General features: G+C 39.3%; 1 protein-coding gene across 2 annotated transcripts in view; it reads left to right on the forward strand.

The window, feature by feature from the left end:
* The first annotated feature begins 7,956 nt into the window (after nucleotides 1-7,956).
* The window catches only part of ddr2l (discoidin domain receptor family, member 2, like), a 37,726-nt gene continuing 26,979 nt past the window's right edge, over nucleotides 7,957-18,703 (forward strand). The window contains exon 1 of one of the 2 annotated variants that reach the window (XM_085295419.1): nucleotides 7,957-8,307. The gene's annotated coding sequence lies outside the window, so the exon portion shown is untranslated. The remainder of the gene's footprint in view (nucleotides 8,308-18,703) is intronic. The other variant, XM_085295421.1, reaches the window with a different exon arrangement.

The following is an 18,703-nucleotide window of genomic DNA, read 5'->3' on the forward strand; positions in this document are numbered from 1 at the left end:
GTGTAAGAATAACAAAGCTATTTGGCCTTTCGTGTCTGATGAATGTTTTGGATGTTTTTTATTTACCCTTTTTTTGACATTTTGACAGTCCTCTGTTACATTTGTCTCTGATCTACTCAACACAGCCTAGAAAATGTTTAAACCAAGCAGTCTGCCATGGCCTGTGTCTAGGGACCGAGGGCTCATGTATTTCTGTATTTATGTTTATGTTCCATGTGCAGTGCTTTGGATGCTCTCTCTCCTTTTTCCTCTTGTCTCCCTGTGTGTATTCATTTACGTTCGTACTCCCAGATGTTTTGGGTCGCAGAGGGATTGCAACCCGGAAGTGTTCCTGCGCTGGAAGCTGCCACACCTGCCGCTCATCAGCCATCGTCAGCTGCAGCTGATGGCCTCGTTTAGAGCGCCCTATTTAAGAGTGTGGTTGAGTCAAGCTCATCAGGACTGCCGTGATAGCTGTCATAAAAGTGACATCACATGATATGAGGCAAAGTGTATTCTCATTGTTAATGATATACGTAGGTTTAGGGTTTAATTCATACAGGTAGCGTCATTTAAGAGTTTCTTTCTCATGCCTTAGCATAGGCAGACAATGGGATTAGGCTGTGGACAATAGTTTATCTAATCTTTATAATACCTTTTGTACCTAAATGAGAATAGGGTGTGTTTTTTTTAACCATGTGAACGTAACTGTTATTAGGAGGAGAAGTTCTAAAGGTATAAAAAGTGAATTACATCAGTTTTACAAAACAGATAAAACCCACTCAAAATTATGATTATGCAAAAGTTTTGAACTCTTGTTTGAACTTATTGTTTGTTTGTTTGTTTGTTTTTCGGTTTCTAATCCATCACATTGTTTTATGGATCATCTTATGCTTTTGATATTAACTGATGTTATTAAGCCACATGCTTCATGTGTGACAGCAGCCAACTGGAATGTGTCCAGATAGCTTTTGTCTGACCTCCTACTCCTCCTCCACTCTGCTTCTGTTTTTCTGAATGAATCACAATAAGTTTGTTTTCACGAGGATAAGAGTGTGTCGTAATTCAGTCAATGAAACCACAGGAAGCTTTCATGCATCCATTAGTGACGACTACTGCTCGGAGTCTCCTGGCTGATAACCCAAAAATAAGCACTCTGTCCTCCTCCTTGTTTTTATCAGGAGATATGGGGGTGACTAAACTGATTTTTTTTTAAATAGACACTTTGTGGGTGGCTGCATCTTGGAAAATCCAAAGGTGAATGTAATCACGCTTTTTGTGTCTCACTTTTAAAGTTGGAATTTTGTTTTATTGAAAGATACTCAACAATGTTTAAAAAAAATCAGTAATCTTCAGTTATTTGGAGTAAGCTGAATTTAATTGAAAGTAAGCAGTAGAGTAAATTAATCAGGTCACCATGAATGAATCAGTATTTAATTTCCACTTACATCTCCATTAAGGCAAATAAAACACTGCTTTCAGTGTGACACTTTCATGTGTTTCCTCTTCTAACACTGAAATAGCTTCAACATATAGGCAGCATCCTCTTGTCTTTGGCTGATCTGATTGCTGAGGTTTCTTTTAATATTATAGTCTTACCTCACAATATAAAGCGCCTTGAGGGATAACATAAAAAACTGACTTATATCTTGCTGAAATTGAAGACTTCTTTTGAATCAGCTGTTGGGTGATCTGTGACAATTGGGTTTTTCCTGCATGCTTAGTTAGACTGGCATATTGGGAACTTAAAGACTGGGTTAATGCATTGGCCTCTTAAAGCATTAGACGATGCTGCCATCAGGATGTTTCTGGGAAAGTTTATGTGGTTGGTGCATGTCAAAGTTCAGTTCAAATGTATTTATGTAGCACAGCAATCACTTTAAGGCGCTTTATATTTTAAGGTAGCGACCCTACAATAGTAAAAAGTACACGTAAGTACCATCAACATTTCTCTCATTTAGTGTTTTAATGATATAGATGACCAATTTAAATCGCTGTGTTTGCGCTGATGTGACTGAATTAAAGGAGCAGGGTCCACTTGAGTCCAAATAATTTGAATTTTATCATTAGCGTGAACATATCCACATACTCAAATTTGTTCCAGGACTTACAGACAGATAACATTTAGCATAGATTTGTATTTCAAGCTGCTATGATTGGTGGTCTTTTTTATGTAGAAAAAGTACAAAGAGTGAAAACAAAACAAATCGGTGCATTTAAGAAAAAGCAGATTTAGACAAAACATCTTGTATTCCTCCTCTGACGGTGTCTATTTATTCAAACACTTTTAGGTTCATACACCGTTTTACTGAGAAACTGGATTTTTTTACTGTACATTTAACGAGAACATTTGTTCCTCTCCAGCATGAATTCTGCCTTTGTGCGAGGACCAGAAACAAGGACAAGAACTGTGTCAGTCGACAGCGAGCTGGACTGTGACCATCTGTTAGATAACCTGACGAGCATGACACCAGCATGTGGTCATACTTAACAAGTTTCTAATGTTGTTGTTAAACAGAGCTCAACTAACTTTGTTTCCTTTTCTTTCTTGTAATGTATTTTTATTCATTGTAGTTCATGTATGAGCAAAAGAACGTTTAAAAAGCGCAAAACTAATTTTGTTCTGTGAAAAATTACCTTCTAATTAAAACTTTTTGTTTTAATTAATTTCATTAATAATTGTTTTATTTCTGATTCTGACCTTTAATGAAGTGATTTGCCTATATAAACGTAACTTTCCCAAGCTGTCGCAATTATAAAGGGACTCATACATTAAAAATAGCTGCTGGAATTTTTTTTGGGCTAACAAGATGGTGATAAGAATAAGATACACAACAAGCCAAAGAGCCAAAATGCAGCAAATATGAATTTGCTTTAGAAAGTACAGGAAACATGCCCATCAGTCTTATCTGTGGAAACTGTGAGTGTTTCCTGTCTGCAGCTGTGTGACCGAGCTGAGGCCATTAGCATGACTTGCACTGGATGGACTCTTAAATTTGAGGGGGAGGAGTAAACTCATGATGAAACAAACAAGTAATGACGATAATGTTTTACTGCATGGAGGACCGAGTTGCTCCTACAACCAGATTTGGGAAAGTTTACATGCATGAGTCAGAGCAAGTAAATGTTTAGACAGTAAGATGAAGGCGGCTCTGCTAAGTTGTGGTTATTAACAGCTGTTTGGCATTTCCTGCTCACTGTGGATGACTTACAGGAGTTTTTGTCATCACCTGGACTCCGGTTTCAGTCTGTCTCTTGCCTATGGGTCCAAGAAAATATGCGGAAGCTGTTATTTCGTAACTGTAGAGCAGGGGTAGAGCAGACCAGCTACTGATTGGAAGGTTGGTGATTCGATCCTTGACTTCCCCAGTCTGCATGTAAGCTACTAAGTAGTACAAGTGGCTCTCCGATGCGTTAATCAGAGTGTGAAGGGTGGTTAGATTGCACTTGAGTTTATAAGTGCATGTATGAGTGGGTGTAAATGGTGAATGAGGCATGTTGTATACAGCGCTTTGAGTACTCCAGGAGAGTAGAAAAGCTCTATACAAGAATCAGTCCATTTACCACTCTTACAAGTAGATATATGGTAGTGCAAGACAAAACACAATATCAAAATTGCAATATTTTATATGCATATAACATTGCAACAGCAACAAATGTTGGAATTGTAGTTAAACATAAATTCCCATAAAAGAAGCTGCAGAAGCATTGAAATACTGGAAGCTGTTGCCTCACACATCAAATCATGAGAGCATGTCCAAAACAAAATAACAACTTTCTATCAAAAACACAACTGAATGTTTTCCTAATCAAATGTACATTTTTGGACTAGCCCCTGAGAGACCCATTCATTATATATCGGCTTGCATTGAGACAAGAAGTCATAGAAAGACCCTCCATAAATCACACCCTGCTTTAACCTCCTGCACATCATCAGGAAAGTGTTTGCTGGGGTTGTAGATCAAGTGAGCAGTAAAGCCCTTTTCTCATACACTTCTATCTTGTACAGCCGGAAGAGTCATCGATCAGTTGTTGCACCCAAGTCACAAAATCAGTGATTTTTAGTGATATGTTGGATTGAAATGTTTTTTTACTCATAAATAAGAACAAGCAGATTTATGTTGGAAATGAAACATAATTCACATAGACTAGGAAGCTCATGAATGTGAGACTAAGAGGTCCCTCCTTACTCTGCGTGTCATCAGGATGAGCTTCACTATGAGGAAACTGTGAATAATGTGGGGTTTTTGTCACTCATAACAGTGAATACTTCCTCTGAATAAGAATTTACATAGTTACATGGTTTGTTTTGGGTTTTAAGCATTTAAATATGTATTACCTTGTTATTATGAACTGGGTGGAAATATAATCAATTTAATGGTAAAGACCAAAAGAGGGGAGAATTTAGTTTCTAGTTTATTAAGAATTTGATCAGAAAAAAAAAATTCACAGTCATTGTCACACATTGTGACATATTACAGAGACAAAACCATGTCTACATAACAAACTTTTGTTACGTAGACATTACATTTAATATTTAATATATTATATTATAAATGCATGACTGTAAGGTTTAGGTATAAGGTTAAGAGAATTCACCTTAATGTAAGCGAACGTCCCCTGAAGTGACAGAAACAGGATAATGAGTAGGGATGGGTACTGGTGTCGGTTCTGACATAAACTGACATAAACTGTAGTAACCAGACCGAAAAGCAGCGCACATTTCGGTGCTTTATTTCGGTGCTTTTTTTTCCTGAGCTGTGATACACTTCTAGCCAATCATTTTACGTTTCCGAGGATAGTAGGCGGGGCCAGGTACGTGCGTTCTTTTAGAGCAGAGCTACAGATTAAAAATGTCCAAGGCGAAGCGGTCAAAAGTCTGGCTGTACTTCACAGCAAAATATGCAAACTCAGCAGCCTGCAACAAGTGCTTTAAGCTGATACTGCGATACTGTCAAAGGAGGTAACACCAAGAATCCGATTAAACAGCTGGCGACGCAGAGCGTTTTTTTTTAAAGCCGAGAAATGCGCCGTATTTGATAGCTTGCTGCGAGACCTCACACCGTGCACGTCGGGTGGGTTGCCAGTTATCGGACCCGGAGCAACATCCCCCAAAAACCCGAAGAATAGAGTGCTGGCCCCTACCCCTGCCAGTGTAGCAGAAATGATGACGGATGATGATGCAGCAGCAGCCGTTCTTCTCAGCTTCATGTTGTTCGTGTGTAATTTACGTTGAGTAGGCTAACCACGTTATTACATTAATGCATGTAAGGTGAACTAGCAAACATCATCATAGCTACATGCGGCTGTCTTCTTGTTTGATGGCAGATACTCCCTTCACCCTGGCTAAAAAGGCTAAAATGACCAAAGAAAAAGTGGGAAACAGTTAAACATGAGAGGTTTTTGGACAAAGTTTGTGTTTTTTCCATTGTTTAAGCACTGCTTCCAGCCAAGAATCATACCATATATGCCCCATAGCTGCAGAAAAGGCTAACATTGTTATCTTTTTACAAAAAAAACCAGCTGAACATGAGAGGTTTTTGGACAAAGTTTGTGTTCTCCATTCTTTAAGCACCGGTTCGAGCACCGTTTAAGCACCGGCACCGTTTCAAAAGTACCGATTTGGCACCGGTATCGGATAAAACCTAAACGATACCCATCCCTAATAATGAGTGTGTGGCGAATTCCCCTCTAATTGCCATCTTTGTTGTAGTGTACACAGCTCTTGCGTCACGCCACACTGAGGGAACTCTTGTCAACACCGGGTGACCCACAGGGAGGAAGTGATGTGTGAAGTAATGCAAAACACGAGTTTAAGGAAAATAATGAAAAACAAGCAGCAGCTCCCCCAGCTGGATGTGCTGCTTAAAGAAAGACAAGCAGAGAATAAAACATAACCTACAGAAGATTTTTGTATCCATAAGTTATAAAGACCTAAAAAAAAATGTTGTATTCTTGAATAAATTACTCAACAAAAAAGCTCAGAATAACATTAAACTATTTGCTGACAATTAAATGTTTATATGGAAGTTTTTTTATGCAAAGATGATGAAAAAACATAATGTCCTAGCTCCCCAGTGTGCTGGATTTAGTGTAAATGATGTCATTTTTTTATGGAAACATGCATCATATACCTGCGAGCACATGATACACAGATTTTTACCAATTATATATTTATTTTCTTTAAGAAACATTTCAACAAAAATCTTTCTAACTGTATTTTTAACTCATTTTTTCCATTGTGTGTTTCTCTTTCCTGCTTCATGATATGTGTGCACATTTGACCTTTTCTGTGTGTATTGTTCAAGATTGAATAGAATATTTGCCAGTGAGAGGCTTCCACTTGTAACAGAGAATTTTAAAAGTTCAGTACGTTTGCTGATGCTGATAAGCAGGCCTCTGCTTCCACCTGCTGGCTAAAAGACACACACACACACACACACACACACACACACACACACACACAGTGGTTTTAGAATAACTGCATATGTTTGTTAAAATACAGTCCTTATGTAGGATAACAACTTACTATGCAAAGTATGTTTAACATAAAAAAAGATTCAACTTTGTTTTTTAAGTGCTACAAAGTTGTGAGGCACAGGTGGGTCACAGAGTCCACTCAGATATAAAATGCTTCTGTGAACAGAGATGGGGGGCAAGAACGGTCAAGATTCTCACAGCTTCACAGCTTGAGGTATGAACCTGTTGAGGAACCGCAAGGTTTTTGGTTTTGGTTCGTCTTCTATATCTTATCCCTGATGGTAGGAAGGAAAACAGGCTTTAATAAGGGTGCGAGGGTGTCCTGGATGATGATGGAAGCCCTGCAGATGTAGTGGTGGTTAAAGATCTCCAGCATGGGAGAGAGGGTGGCAACAATGATCTTTGCTGTTCTCACGAGACTGTCTAGATATTTCTTTTCAGACATTTTAATGCTTTCAAACCACACAGCATTTGAGTTGAGAGTAACAACCTTTCTCATTAAACTGGAAACAGGATCCATGATGATCAAAGTCGATGGTCTTCTGGGCTATGTCATCATCAGCACAGCACAGAAGGTCCTCGGCTGTGCACTCCTGTCCTTACAGGAGCTCTGTAACAGCAAAGCCCACAGTATCCTGAAGGGAACATCCCACGCAGCACATCCCCTGTTTCAGCTCATGAAGGCAGTACAAGACCATAAAAGCCAAAACAGTCAGACTGAAAAAAAGCACACATTCCACGGTTGGTGCAACTATAAATAAAATTATAAAACAACTGAATACAATAAGTAAACAATGGTATGTCCCCTTTCACTAAACCGTTCAATATCGGGCTAATAGCTTATATTAACTTCAAAAATCCAGGTGCATTAGTAAAATGCTCCTGATTAAGAACGACTTCCAAGAATATTAGAGCATATTTGAGACTTTTGAAAGTTTAAAATTGGGGCGTTTATCAGCAAAAGTCTTGCAACTACCAGTCTGAATATTAAATCCAAATGAACAGAAAAGTAAACGTTTTTAAGGTAAAAATTGTTAAATTATTAATTATCCTTTATTTAGTGTAAACTAAAATGTTTTCTTCAAACAGTAAGTCCAGCAATGTTCAAGTAAATGTAACTAGGGGAGAAAACCATGAAGTACTTATAATCTAATGCATGTCATGTGGTAATTTAAGGCAGTTTTTTAACTGGTTGCTGAACTTCATTTGTTTTCAAGCGTTTAAAAACCAATAAATCGAATGAATGGATCTGTAAGGTTTTTAATGTGCGATTGAACAGTGAACTAAGCGTAATTCGGATATTTAGCGACATTTAGTAGCCATTGTGCCGCTAAATATGGCGCTATTCAACAGCAACTAGCTGAAAGTGCAGCTCTGTGTAAGTACTATGATAATAACACGTTGCACTTTACATCACGTTGATGTAAAAGCCCTATCTTCCCTCCGTAGTCCCTTTCATAGGGCTCTTGTGCGCATGTCCTCCAGGCTCAGATGTCAGACACTCAGGGGGCTCATTGCCTTCCTCCTCCTCCTCCTCCTCCGCCTCTTCGGAAACGGGATGTGATGTAAATACACAGAAACTTTTTTTTCTGTCCCTCTCTCCTTGGTGTATGTCTTCTTCTTTCAACAAACTGCTGCGTTAAAAGTAGAATAAGAGCAAAAGAAGTAAAGTAAAAAGTCGCGTAAGTGAAGCATCCGGGAGGTAGTTTTGTTCACCATGATCCTGTGAGCTCCTACGTCTGTCTCCGACAACAAACTCAAGAGAAGCCGGACTGCACTCTGAGAAAAACGAATCGAAGCGGAGAGAGGCTCGCTGCTGGTGTGGACCCGGAGGGAAACTGCGGACAGGTAAAACAGCTGACACTTTCTGTGGGTTTGAAAGGACTGAGAGCGGAGGATCCACGCTGCGGGAAAACTCGTGATGATGAAAGTGCATGATGGTAACAGGGCAGAAATCAGATTCTTTATATTGAGGCCTAGATGAGATGGGACATCATATCTCTTCTTTGTTGTATTGAGAAAGATGCAGGAAAAATAATCAAGACATGATGCAACCAGCTGCAAATAGATATTTACTAATTGACCTACTAATCCTACCGTCCGAACAACAGACATGTCAGAAAACAAAGGTGTGATTAGGTTTACAGAGAGGAGGAGTTTGAAAATTCTGGGAATACTGTAGAAAAATGTGCAGGAAATAAAATAGTTAGTGAATTACTATTAATCTTTTAGGACAAAGGCAAAACTAAACTGTTTAACGTAAAACTTGAAGATGAAAAGTATGATATTGAAAAAGCCCACAAGGTTAGATGTTCAGTTGGTCATGATGTGTTTCAAGTTTCAAGGTATAGAAATGTTTTTTCCCTAAAAGAGAAGGTGATAGAAGTATAGTTCTGTCCTGTTTCACAATCATCCCTCTTCCAGATTATGTTTAACACCATGCGCTGTAGGGGTGCTCGATTGTTGTCTTCTGATGTGGTTGGATTCATTACATCTTTTTGTGTTGTTGCGATTTCAAATATGCATTACTGAGCTAGAAAAGTCCTTTAATGGCAGAAGCTGTGAAGCCTTTTAAAGGAACAATGTGTAACAGGTTTAGCACCAAAGTGAAAAGTTAATCAAAGCCAGGTATTTACACCAAAGTGAGCATAAATCACAGAGCTTAAATAGAGGAGTAAATGAGGTCTTCTGTATATTTTACTGTGAACTGCTGTGGTTATGTTGTTATCGTGTAAAGAGAGAGCTCATTATCATGTTTGTGTGCAAAGACATTGCATGTGTTTGCAGTTTACAGTAAGTTAATGTCACCAGTCAGACAGCAGACAGGTACTGTTGCCGTTTAATTTAGAACAGCTTGTTAACTGCTTCAAGTGAGCACACATAGGATTTGCCAATCAGAGAGCAGGACTTTCGGTTGCATTGTGAGAGTCCTGCATGCAGAGGTGCGTCTACAGAACTTTGGTGTAAAAGTTTGTAGTCTGCTGTGTTATTATAAGCTTTGCATGTACAGTGTATTTGCATGCAGGTCCATGTGTGCGTGCTGCTGCTGACCTCTTCACCTGCAGTGGGATCATGTTTGGTTTATTTTCATGTTCAGCACTGAGTCAGCTCACGTTACAAGGATGAACTTATGGCTCACAGCAGCAGACCTTGAAGTGCAAACCCCAGTACGTTTGTTTTCCGTATCGCTATGATCATCATCAAACCTTAATTTCATCTGTGGCTCAAAAGTAAATATATGCAAAAGCAGAATGCAAACACAAATGGACAAATATGACCAAAAACATGCAGGTTGTGGACAAAAATGATGATGATACTACATTTACCAAGTATTTTTGCCACTTAATGTTGAAAATTAATAAATCAAGGTCATGGTGTTCTTATTTACTGCGCTGTTATCTTATTCCTTTAACCAGGAAGAGGTTTTAATATTAAGAATCATGTTTTGTGGGTGTGTTACTGGCTCACACAGGCAGCATTAACCCAACATGTTTTTCAATGGCAGTAGGGCAGGAGAAACTGGCGCTTCCAGAGAAAACCACAGGAAGAACATGCATACTGCCCACTCAAAGGCCCTGCCCAGGTTGGTTTGAACCCAGGACCCTGTTGCTGTCAGGCGACAGTCTTAAACACTGAGCCAGTGGTGCCAGGCTCAGCACAGTGGTCAAAAGTCTTCTTGAACAATATTGACACAGTTGTAATGGAAAAAACATGGTTTCCACATCAGTTATGGCTGTAACTTTTTTCCTTACAAATTTTTAAGTTGTTAACAGCTCTCTTTTAGTCATCTGACACATATTTTATATGTTCCCTGCCTGTAAATAATTCCAGGCTTTCATAATATCTAAGCTGTGTTATTGCCGGGGATGTGTTAGTATCTAAACTTAAGAAAGAGACATTTGAGGGTTTAGCAAAAGAACATCTGTTGACAGTTTAGTTTGATGTAGATTTAGAAATTCGATAAGCGTGAGCTTTAGATGCATTTCCCGAGCAGCCGATGTTTGGAATAATAAGAGAGTACAGAATACAAGAAAGAGGAGAGCGGTGCAAGGCTGAAAATCCCCTCCACACCATGCATGAACCGAGTCCAGAAGGATCTGGAGGTAGTTTATGAGATTTTCTTGAGCTCATCAAGATGATGTGTCCCAGTTTTTTGTTTTTGTTTTTTCAGTTTGATTTGTCCCGTTATTAAATTTGCTTTATCTCTCAGTAGTAAAGGAACCTTTCAAAAATGTGTAGATCTGGAACAAGTCCAAAAGTTAATCTGCCCTAAGCTGGGCCAAACCCCACCTCTGAAGAAGAAGAAAGAAATCCATCCATGACTTTTTGAGTAATCCTTCTAACAAACAGGCAAGTAAAAACCTATAGCACCAACCTACTTTGTAGTGGAAAAATATAGCTGTTCAGCTCACAGACACATTGCACAAGTTTCCAAAATTAGTGTCAAAATATTAATGAAGCAACTTTTTCTTTGCATTTTTTTAGGTACACTGATGCTAAAGTCCTAAAATACAGACTATTTATCGATGCCTTCATTTACTGATACTAACTAAACTTTCTATTGTCTGAAATATTCTGCTGAAAAGCTCTCGAAGGGGAGGAAAGTCATAGAATCGGACTCCCTTTAAAAGTCCCCAAATCAGTGTAATGATCAGCAAACCAACAAATAACCAGCAAACTGCAAAGAAGGTGACCACAAACGTTTGACACTAACGTTTAATACACAGCTTGGTTAGTTATGGTACTTAAAGCAAAACTCACTTCATCAGCCTGACTTACAACAAATGTTATAAATTATACAGGCTTAAGTTGAGCCCACTGTGAGAAAGGGATTTAAATACTGCCAGTTTGTGAATATCTATGACTAACAGTAAATAATACAAGTGGTTTATTTGGAAACTACTTATCGACCAACAATGTGACGCAGTCTCTGCTTCCAGCTTCTCTAATGAGAGAACGTGCTGTTTAGATTACAGTGAACTGATATTTTAGGACACTTAGACACAAATGGAGGCACTGTTTTCTGACATTTTGTAGATAAAGCGATTTCTCTAAAAAGTAATTAACAGTGAGAAGTACCCCACCCCCAAACAAAGAACAAGGTTATTTCTATCAGCCTGGAGTTGAGTCAGTGACTATCCGACCCCTGCAGGTATTTAAGAGGCTTCATGTTTATGACGTGAGATGGTAAAAATTTCATTTGTTGTTTCTTGAAGAGACTCTGAGAGCAGCCTGGAGCTACATGGAGAGAGTGATTGCACAAGAGCAGGAGCTCAGTGTTTGGCTCACACTGTGAGAGCTGACACCTCAGCTCACTCACAAAGAAAAGCAATGAAAGACGCTTCACTCTGCTCAACTTGATGATTCTTATACCAACTGTGCAGTATATTACTCTTATTAAAGAAGTATAGGTCATGTTTGAGTGTAGCAGCAGCCGAGAATATAGCAAGCAGGATCCGATCTTGCGCTGCTACTGCTGTCATCATAAGCTCATGATGCCTAAACCTTCACCTTAAATCACATGATACTGAGGTGATTCTTGGGGAGGTGGAAAAAAAGTCAACTGAGACAAAGACCTGCAAAAGTTTTGTAGTCTCCACATGTAAAACTTTATTAACTCTGTTAACTGGGAAAATATTTGGCAAGAGCCAAATTTCTCAAGAAATATTGATGTTGCGGCGTTCTTCACCGATTTAGATTTCTTTTCTAGCAGAAAGGACTCTGCAAATGTTACACTGGCCACGTTCTTTGTGACAGTGAAGTAACAGATAGCAATGTAACCTGGTGCCTCTCCAGTGAGTCTCTCCAACTCCTCCGTCTTGTACTACAGCTGGCGACAGTCTCGGTTTTGCTCTGCAATCTTGGTGAGCTTGGCATAGAGGCATGTCTGTGCAGTGAGACCGTGGCTAGTTGTTTACCAGCAGCTGAACTTTCAAACTTATTTGTTCTCCCTTTGTATACAAAGAAACTGCTTAAATTAGTTGCCAAGTATACTTGGGTGGCTGTTAATATAGTGAAGTGTGGGAAAACACCGAGGGAGCATTGATGCAGAAGTCTGTACCTTAGCTCTGTGTAAAACTGTGACAAACGTCAAATCTAATTGTTTACAGGAAGAAACTGTTTCTTGGGTGTCAAAAAAACCCACCAAAGACAAGCTCATCTTATGAGCGCAATAGTAAACTAACCTTCATTATTCTTTGCTCCATTGTGAGTCAACAAAGGGCACCAAAAAAGAGGAAAAAAGGTACGAAAATGCAGATATTTCCCATGTACAGAGCCTTGTTACAAAGTAAAGATCTTACATCGGTTTGCATTGTTTGAGTGATGAAACCTTGTGTTTTCAGTCAAACGTGAGAAGGTGTTAAGAACATTTAAATAGCAAGTCTGGGTATCTGTTTTGGTCTATCTGTTGGTAATGACCATTTCCCTCTCTTTTCAATTTTTATTTCCCTTTTTTAAAGAAGATATTGGTGCTCAGCCAAAGCGATTCACATTCATGCTAAAAGATGTAGCATGTTTGCTTTTACAGTTTTGCTACAGAGAAAGAATTGATACTGTCTGAGAGTCCCCAGATGGGAAGTGTGTAATTGGACTCTGAGTGGCAACAAGCCACTGGCGGAAAGTGCTAAAGAGAAAGCAGAGAGATGCTGCTCAGACTTTCTTTTATCTGCATATGCACTGATGTCTGTAAACCTTGGCGTGGTAACCTACACCGTCGATGTGTTGATAGAAAGCAGGGGATAGTCACTTTACAGCCAAATAGTCTTTGTTTTAATGCTTTGGCCTCTCTGCACTCTGAGTCTGGCTTTGAGCTGAACGTTAACAAGATGACGTCAAACCATCTTCAAGAATCTCGATGAACGCTCTGGCTTTCCCATAAAGGATCATCAGACTTACAATATGCACGGCATTGGAGTTGCATCTCTTCTAAAATCTATCCAGCTCAATCTGGAGCCAATAAAGCCATCTATCTGTGGGAATCTAGGAAAAAGTAGACCTTTTTTTAGATTGTATCTCGCATGTTATATATTATATAATGCTATAATATATAATATGATATATCATCCTTCGCCCAACTAAATCTTTCACAAGTTTAGAAAAAGTTATCCAAAGTAATTTAACTTCAGGTCATTAAGTTACCACATAAATTCTTCGACCTTCTCGTCAGGTATTATTACGACATTCACGTAAAGCCTTTTTATAGAAATCCCACCACAGACGCACTGAAAAACACAAACACTTACAGGAAACTTCCACAATAGTTTTTGGAGAAACGTGTGCAGATAGTAGCTGCGGTTGGAGCCGAAGGAACAGATTACAGATAAGTTTAAAGGAGCCCATGTTTAAGTGTATTGAGTTTCCACCAGCCAGGCTGCAGCCAGCAGCTCATTAAACCCTTAAGAAACCACAAGGAGGATCTGTTAGAGTGGATCTGTGCAAGGCACATGAAGAGCAGAAGAAGAACGGCCAACATGGCAGCTGCTGAGAGAAGATGATATTGACTGAAATCGTCCGTGCCTATCACAACTTTATTAAAATTACATTTCTGTAAATTGCCAAAGGGATGCTCTGGTGGTTTGTGCACTGTCTGCTCTGAGATTGAGTCTTATCTGGTTTTAAAATAAGAAAAACAACTTGTCACTGCACTCTCAAATACTCTGTGTAGCTACTCTGCATTATTAGAAGTCTTATAGAAGGACTTTTCAACCGCCGACACTCCCATTCACAGCTTTTGTTCATATTTCTTGCAGTGTGGGATCCATTTCTTGCTCAATCATTTTCAAGTAACTCTCTCATAACAGCCCTCAATGGCTGGTTTAACTGTTGCTGCAAAGTACCCACATAAAAACATTGTTATTTTACAAGCTTCAATTTCCAAATGAACGACTTGCCGCTGAAAAGTTTGCTGGAGAATCATGTGAAGTCACTAGTTACTGAATGTGTTTTGCTTCAGCTGTGGTTAATGTAGCGGTCATATTCCCACCCGTTTACTTCCAGTAAGATCATTGACACCTTTGTTAGTCCTGCGGGGTGAGGAAAGGGTGAACAAGCCTCAGTGATGTATCACACCCTCCTTATGGTGACTATGAGACTGATTACGATCAGGACAGACCTTTCCTGACTTCCCCTCTTCAGTGATCTTTTAAACTTTCCTGTGTAGCTTTGTTAATTAAATCCAGATAATATGAGGTAAGTGTCCCTTGCATTTTGTCGAGCACACTGATTTTAATTATTTGTAGCATCTTGATTTTTGTAGTTGCATCTATCTGACTGTTGCCACAAACTTGATGAGAATTCTTTCTAAAGTCGCTACAATGTGGCTACAATGTAGCTTGCTATCGCCAGTGTGTGAATGTGTGTGTGAATGGGTGAATGACTGAATGTAGTGTAAAGCGCTTTGGGGTCCTATGGACTAGAAAAGCGCTATACAAATGCAGGCCATTTACCATTACCATTTAATCAATTAGACCAATTGTTGACGACCCACCCTGAGACACCTTTTTGGATTTTGGTTTGGATTCTTGCAGCCGATTTGTGACAAGTGGGTTGGTAATGGTTGATCTAATCTATTAGTCCAATTGATTACCATGCCATAGGCTCCTGTATTGCTCCTTAGTATCAGACAGGTAAATTAGTAGTTTGTTAGTACACTCCATTTTGGTGTATTACATCTTCTGGTAATCAAATTAAAGAATCAATACCTATACTTATGTATAAAAAAATAACTTGTTTTTGTGCATTTTTTTACAATGTACTAAATCAGTGCTGCTGTACTTTTGCTAAAAGTCTATAAGATGAGTTGAACTGCACATTTATGAGTCTGCTGAGTGGATTTGACTAGTTGATTTGCAGAAGGGTTTGGTTTGAATCCAAAGATGCCCTGAATGCACTTTGGGATGTTAGCTGTTGGTTTATAGCTTTTTGGCTCATTAAGAAATTTCTCTCCTGCCCATGCATGCAAGTCAGGCTGGTAAATATGCAGATAAGTATATTCAACAGTTAAGTCACTCTTTTTCAGTTCTCCTGAGTTCTCCTGAGTTTTTATTCAAGTCTTACTAGGGTTTATCCCCATAATAACCACCACCTGCTGACCCATCACTTCTCCAGAAAACAGCATCAACCATTTCTGAAAATCCCCGTCCTGTGTAGTGAGAGATTACGTAGTTTTTAAAGAATGTCTGAAGTCTCTTACGTTCCGTGATAATCATCCATAAGGAGTATAGATTCTCATGAACAACTTGACTCATTGCAGTTTTCCCCTGTTGACTGAACAGTTAAAATGAGTAAGTAAACCTACAGACTTTTTCAAATTGTTTTTTTTTTTTTTGTACTTGCTCACAGCTGGTTTAAAACCTCGGGAACTGGAGCTTGAAGAACACAAGGGAACATTGTCTTGCACTCCATGAGAATAGCTACCTTAATACAAGCAATGTGTCAGTTAAACTGAAGTCAGATCTTAGATAGGCTGCGTTTTTCTTTCTTGTGACACCTTACTTTCTTGGCTTTAAATGCCGTGCTGCTACACATGGATCTCTACAAGTTTGTGACTGGTTATGTGCTGACAACACGGCCTCTTTCTTTTGAAGGGTTAAGTTTGACTTGAATGGTTTATCTGTATTTATCTGAGTTCCTAACCACTTTCATGTGACTGCTAAACCTGGTTTTTAGTGTTAGGGTCAGTAAAAGCAACCGAGGAAGGGCTGTACTGGGTATGTTGAATTTGCTTGTTAGCACAGGCCCCTGGTGAGTTTTTATCACCAGTAATGGATGAAATAAAGCAAATGAATGCCAGATTTACTTCAGCCCTTGAATATGCCAGTTGATCTTTAGCTCATGCAACTCTGTGGTCTGTGTAATCATCTGGTGACAGACTGGGTTTACTCTGCATCTCACCAAGTGCATCCTGGGATGTCTGTAGTCCACGTGTGCTAAACGAGACCTAGTTCTGCCATCCGCCTGGACCGTCACATTAAAGTTAATGTACTCTGTGCTGTAGAAATTTGTGCAAACAGTAAACTGTTGGGTATCAAAAACCAAACAGTGGCCGTTTTTAAAGTGACAGGAGTCGTGAATAATGCTGTTTGATGTCAGAAACAGATTTTAGTTTACAGTTCTTCAGCGTCAACTTGTGTCTGCTCAGTGATAACTTCACTGAGCCTCCTGAGAGAGAGGAGTCGTCTGCTCCCTCCACCTCCAACCACTCCTGACAGAATTATGATACCCTGCATACCTGTGTGTGTATATCTGTGTGTGTACTGCTTGCATGTAGGTGCATGCATGTGTATAAACCTGCAGTGCTTTAAGGATGTATGGTCCTGAGTGTGTTTTAAATGGCTCCAGGTGTGTGCTTGCTTGCATGTGTTTTGTCGTGTCTCCAGGGTTTGTATTCAGACTTAAGCAACAGAGTCTTGAGTGACATTTTGATATCAGAGTAGTTACAAATTCTCCATCTGATTTCCAGAAGAGCAGCACTGAATCAATTAAAAAGAAGATGTGAATGAAGCAACACTTGCAAAACAAAACATTGAAGAGTTTTATGTAATCTTTTACTCAGAACTGCTTCAAGGCCAGTTCTGAGTAATTGTTTGAAAACTGTGATGGTTTACTCACTGAAAGTTTTAGCAGTTACTCAGCCATGCTAGACGAAACAGTTAAAAAGGAAGATGTACTACAAATATTGTCAATAAAATGCGTCTTGCAGAAGGTTTGACTATTTGCCAATCATAGGGCTGCATCTATCGTCAATTTCTTGGTGGATACTACATGTGTTTAAAATACAGTTGGGCTTATTCCCAATACCAGTAAAAGTAACTGTACAGTGTTTTCTATTAGTGGTAAAATAGTTTATCTGTTATTGCAGGTTGTGAGGATTTTGTCTTGCGAGGAGATCTCGAGGCTTGCATGCATGGGCCTTTCTTTTTGGGACTCGTTACCTCTTTGGTTCTCAACCCAGAAGTTAGAAGGAAAATGCCAGATGTCACAAGATGAGTAAAGATAAGAAAAAAGACCCAATTTTGGTCTTTGCTTTCATTTCCTGGCATCAGCTGCACATTTCACACACCTTTTAGCTCTAATTAAAACTATGTGACTCTTGAATGCAAACATTTCCAGAGGTGATGTTAGCAAATCAGTTAAGATCGGGTAAAATATGTCTTTGAAATTTGGAGTTAGCAGGAATTTCCCAGTTTTAGGCTTAGCATGTCCCCCATTCATACTTTTCGGTGTATTTAATTGTGTTTAACTTGGCTTTGGTCTTTGCTGTCAGTTCAAAGCTTTACATGTTAAATCAAGCGCTCCTCACATTCTTCAAATGCCAGCAGCTTTTTCTAAACCAGCTGCTTCTCGGCTCGAGTTCAGACCTCGCAACCATCACCTGCTCCAGGGTTACATTTGCATCTTAAACGTTTTTCTGACTCCCAAGAGCAGCTTCACTCCGTGAGAAAAGTTAATAAAAGAACATAAACATGGACCTCAAAGCGCTGAACAGAGACAGCAGTCTATAGCAGACAACAATAAATGACCACAAAGTTTTGCACAGACTGAACAGGCACTGTTTCTGCTCATAGCTGTGCTTGTGTATGAAATGAACTTAAGAAAGGACTCCACAGATTTTACAGTTGATTTGCACAGCATGGTCAGCACTGTGAAAGCTGTGTATAGCTTCTTTTGTGTGTGTGTGTGTTTTAGCCCAGTTTGAACTTGAAGTCTAGACATCTTGTGACCTGAGTATCACCAAACTTAACTCACACTGCTGTGGATAGAAAATAAAAGCGGCAGATTTTCTGTGAATGTAGCCTAAAGCGAGGGTTTTATGGATGGCCATGAGTCTATGTTTATCACAACCCACAAACAGATGAAAAAACCCTCTTTTGGCTTTCGATATGTCTACAGCGCTATTTGAAGGAAAACACTGGGAAGAAGGATGGCGCAAAATGTTTTGACGGTGAGCACACATCTGAATTTGGCTGCTCTCGGTCGTGTGGTACGGTTTTGATAAGAGAATCTCTTCATGAGTCTAATTATGGAAGTTTTATTTCTCGTCCAATTGCTCTGTTGTTTCTGTTGATAAGCAGCTGGGAGTCTTTACCGTCTAACAACTTGATGGTGTGTTCCATTACAATCTGGACCCAACAGGCCTCTATGATTGTGTGAGCGCAGCCTCATTTATTGTGTTGCATAATCAGGCAGACATTGCTGCAGTGACAGAAAGGCTTTACAGCAGATTTTGATTCATATTGACTTG

The sequence above is a fragment of the Mchenga conophoros genome, linkage group LG12, assembly GCF_057382185.1.
Source record: "Mchenga conophoros isolate Kocher_MC1m ecotype Shallow Benthic linkage group LG12, M_conophoros_male_GT1.1, whole genome shotgun sequence".
Classification (NCBI taxonomy): Eukaryota; Metazoa; Chordata; class Actinopteri; order Cichliformes; family Cichlidae; genus Mchenga; species Mchenga conophoros.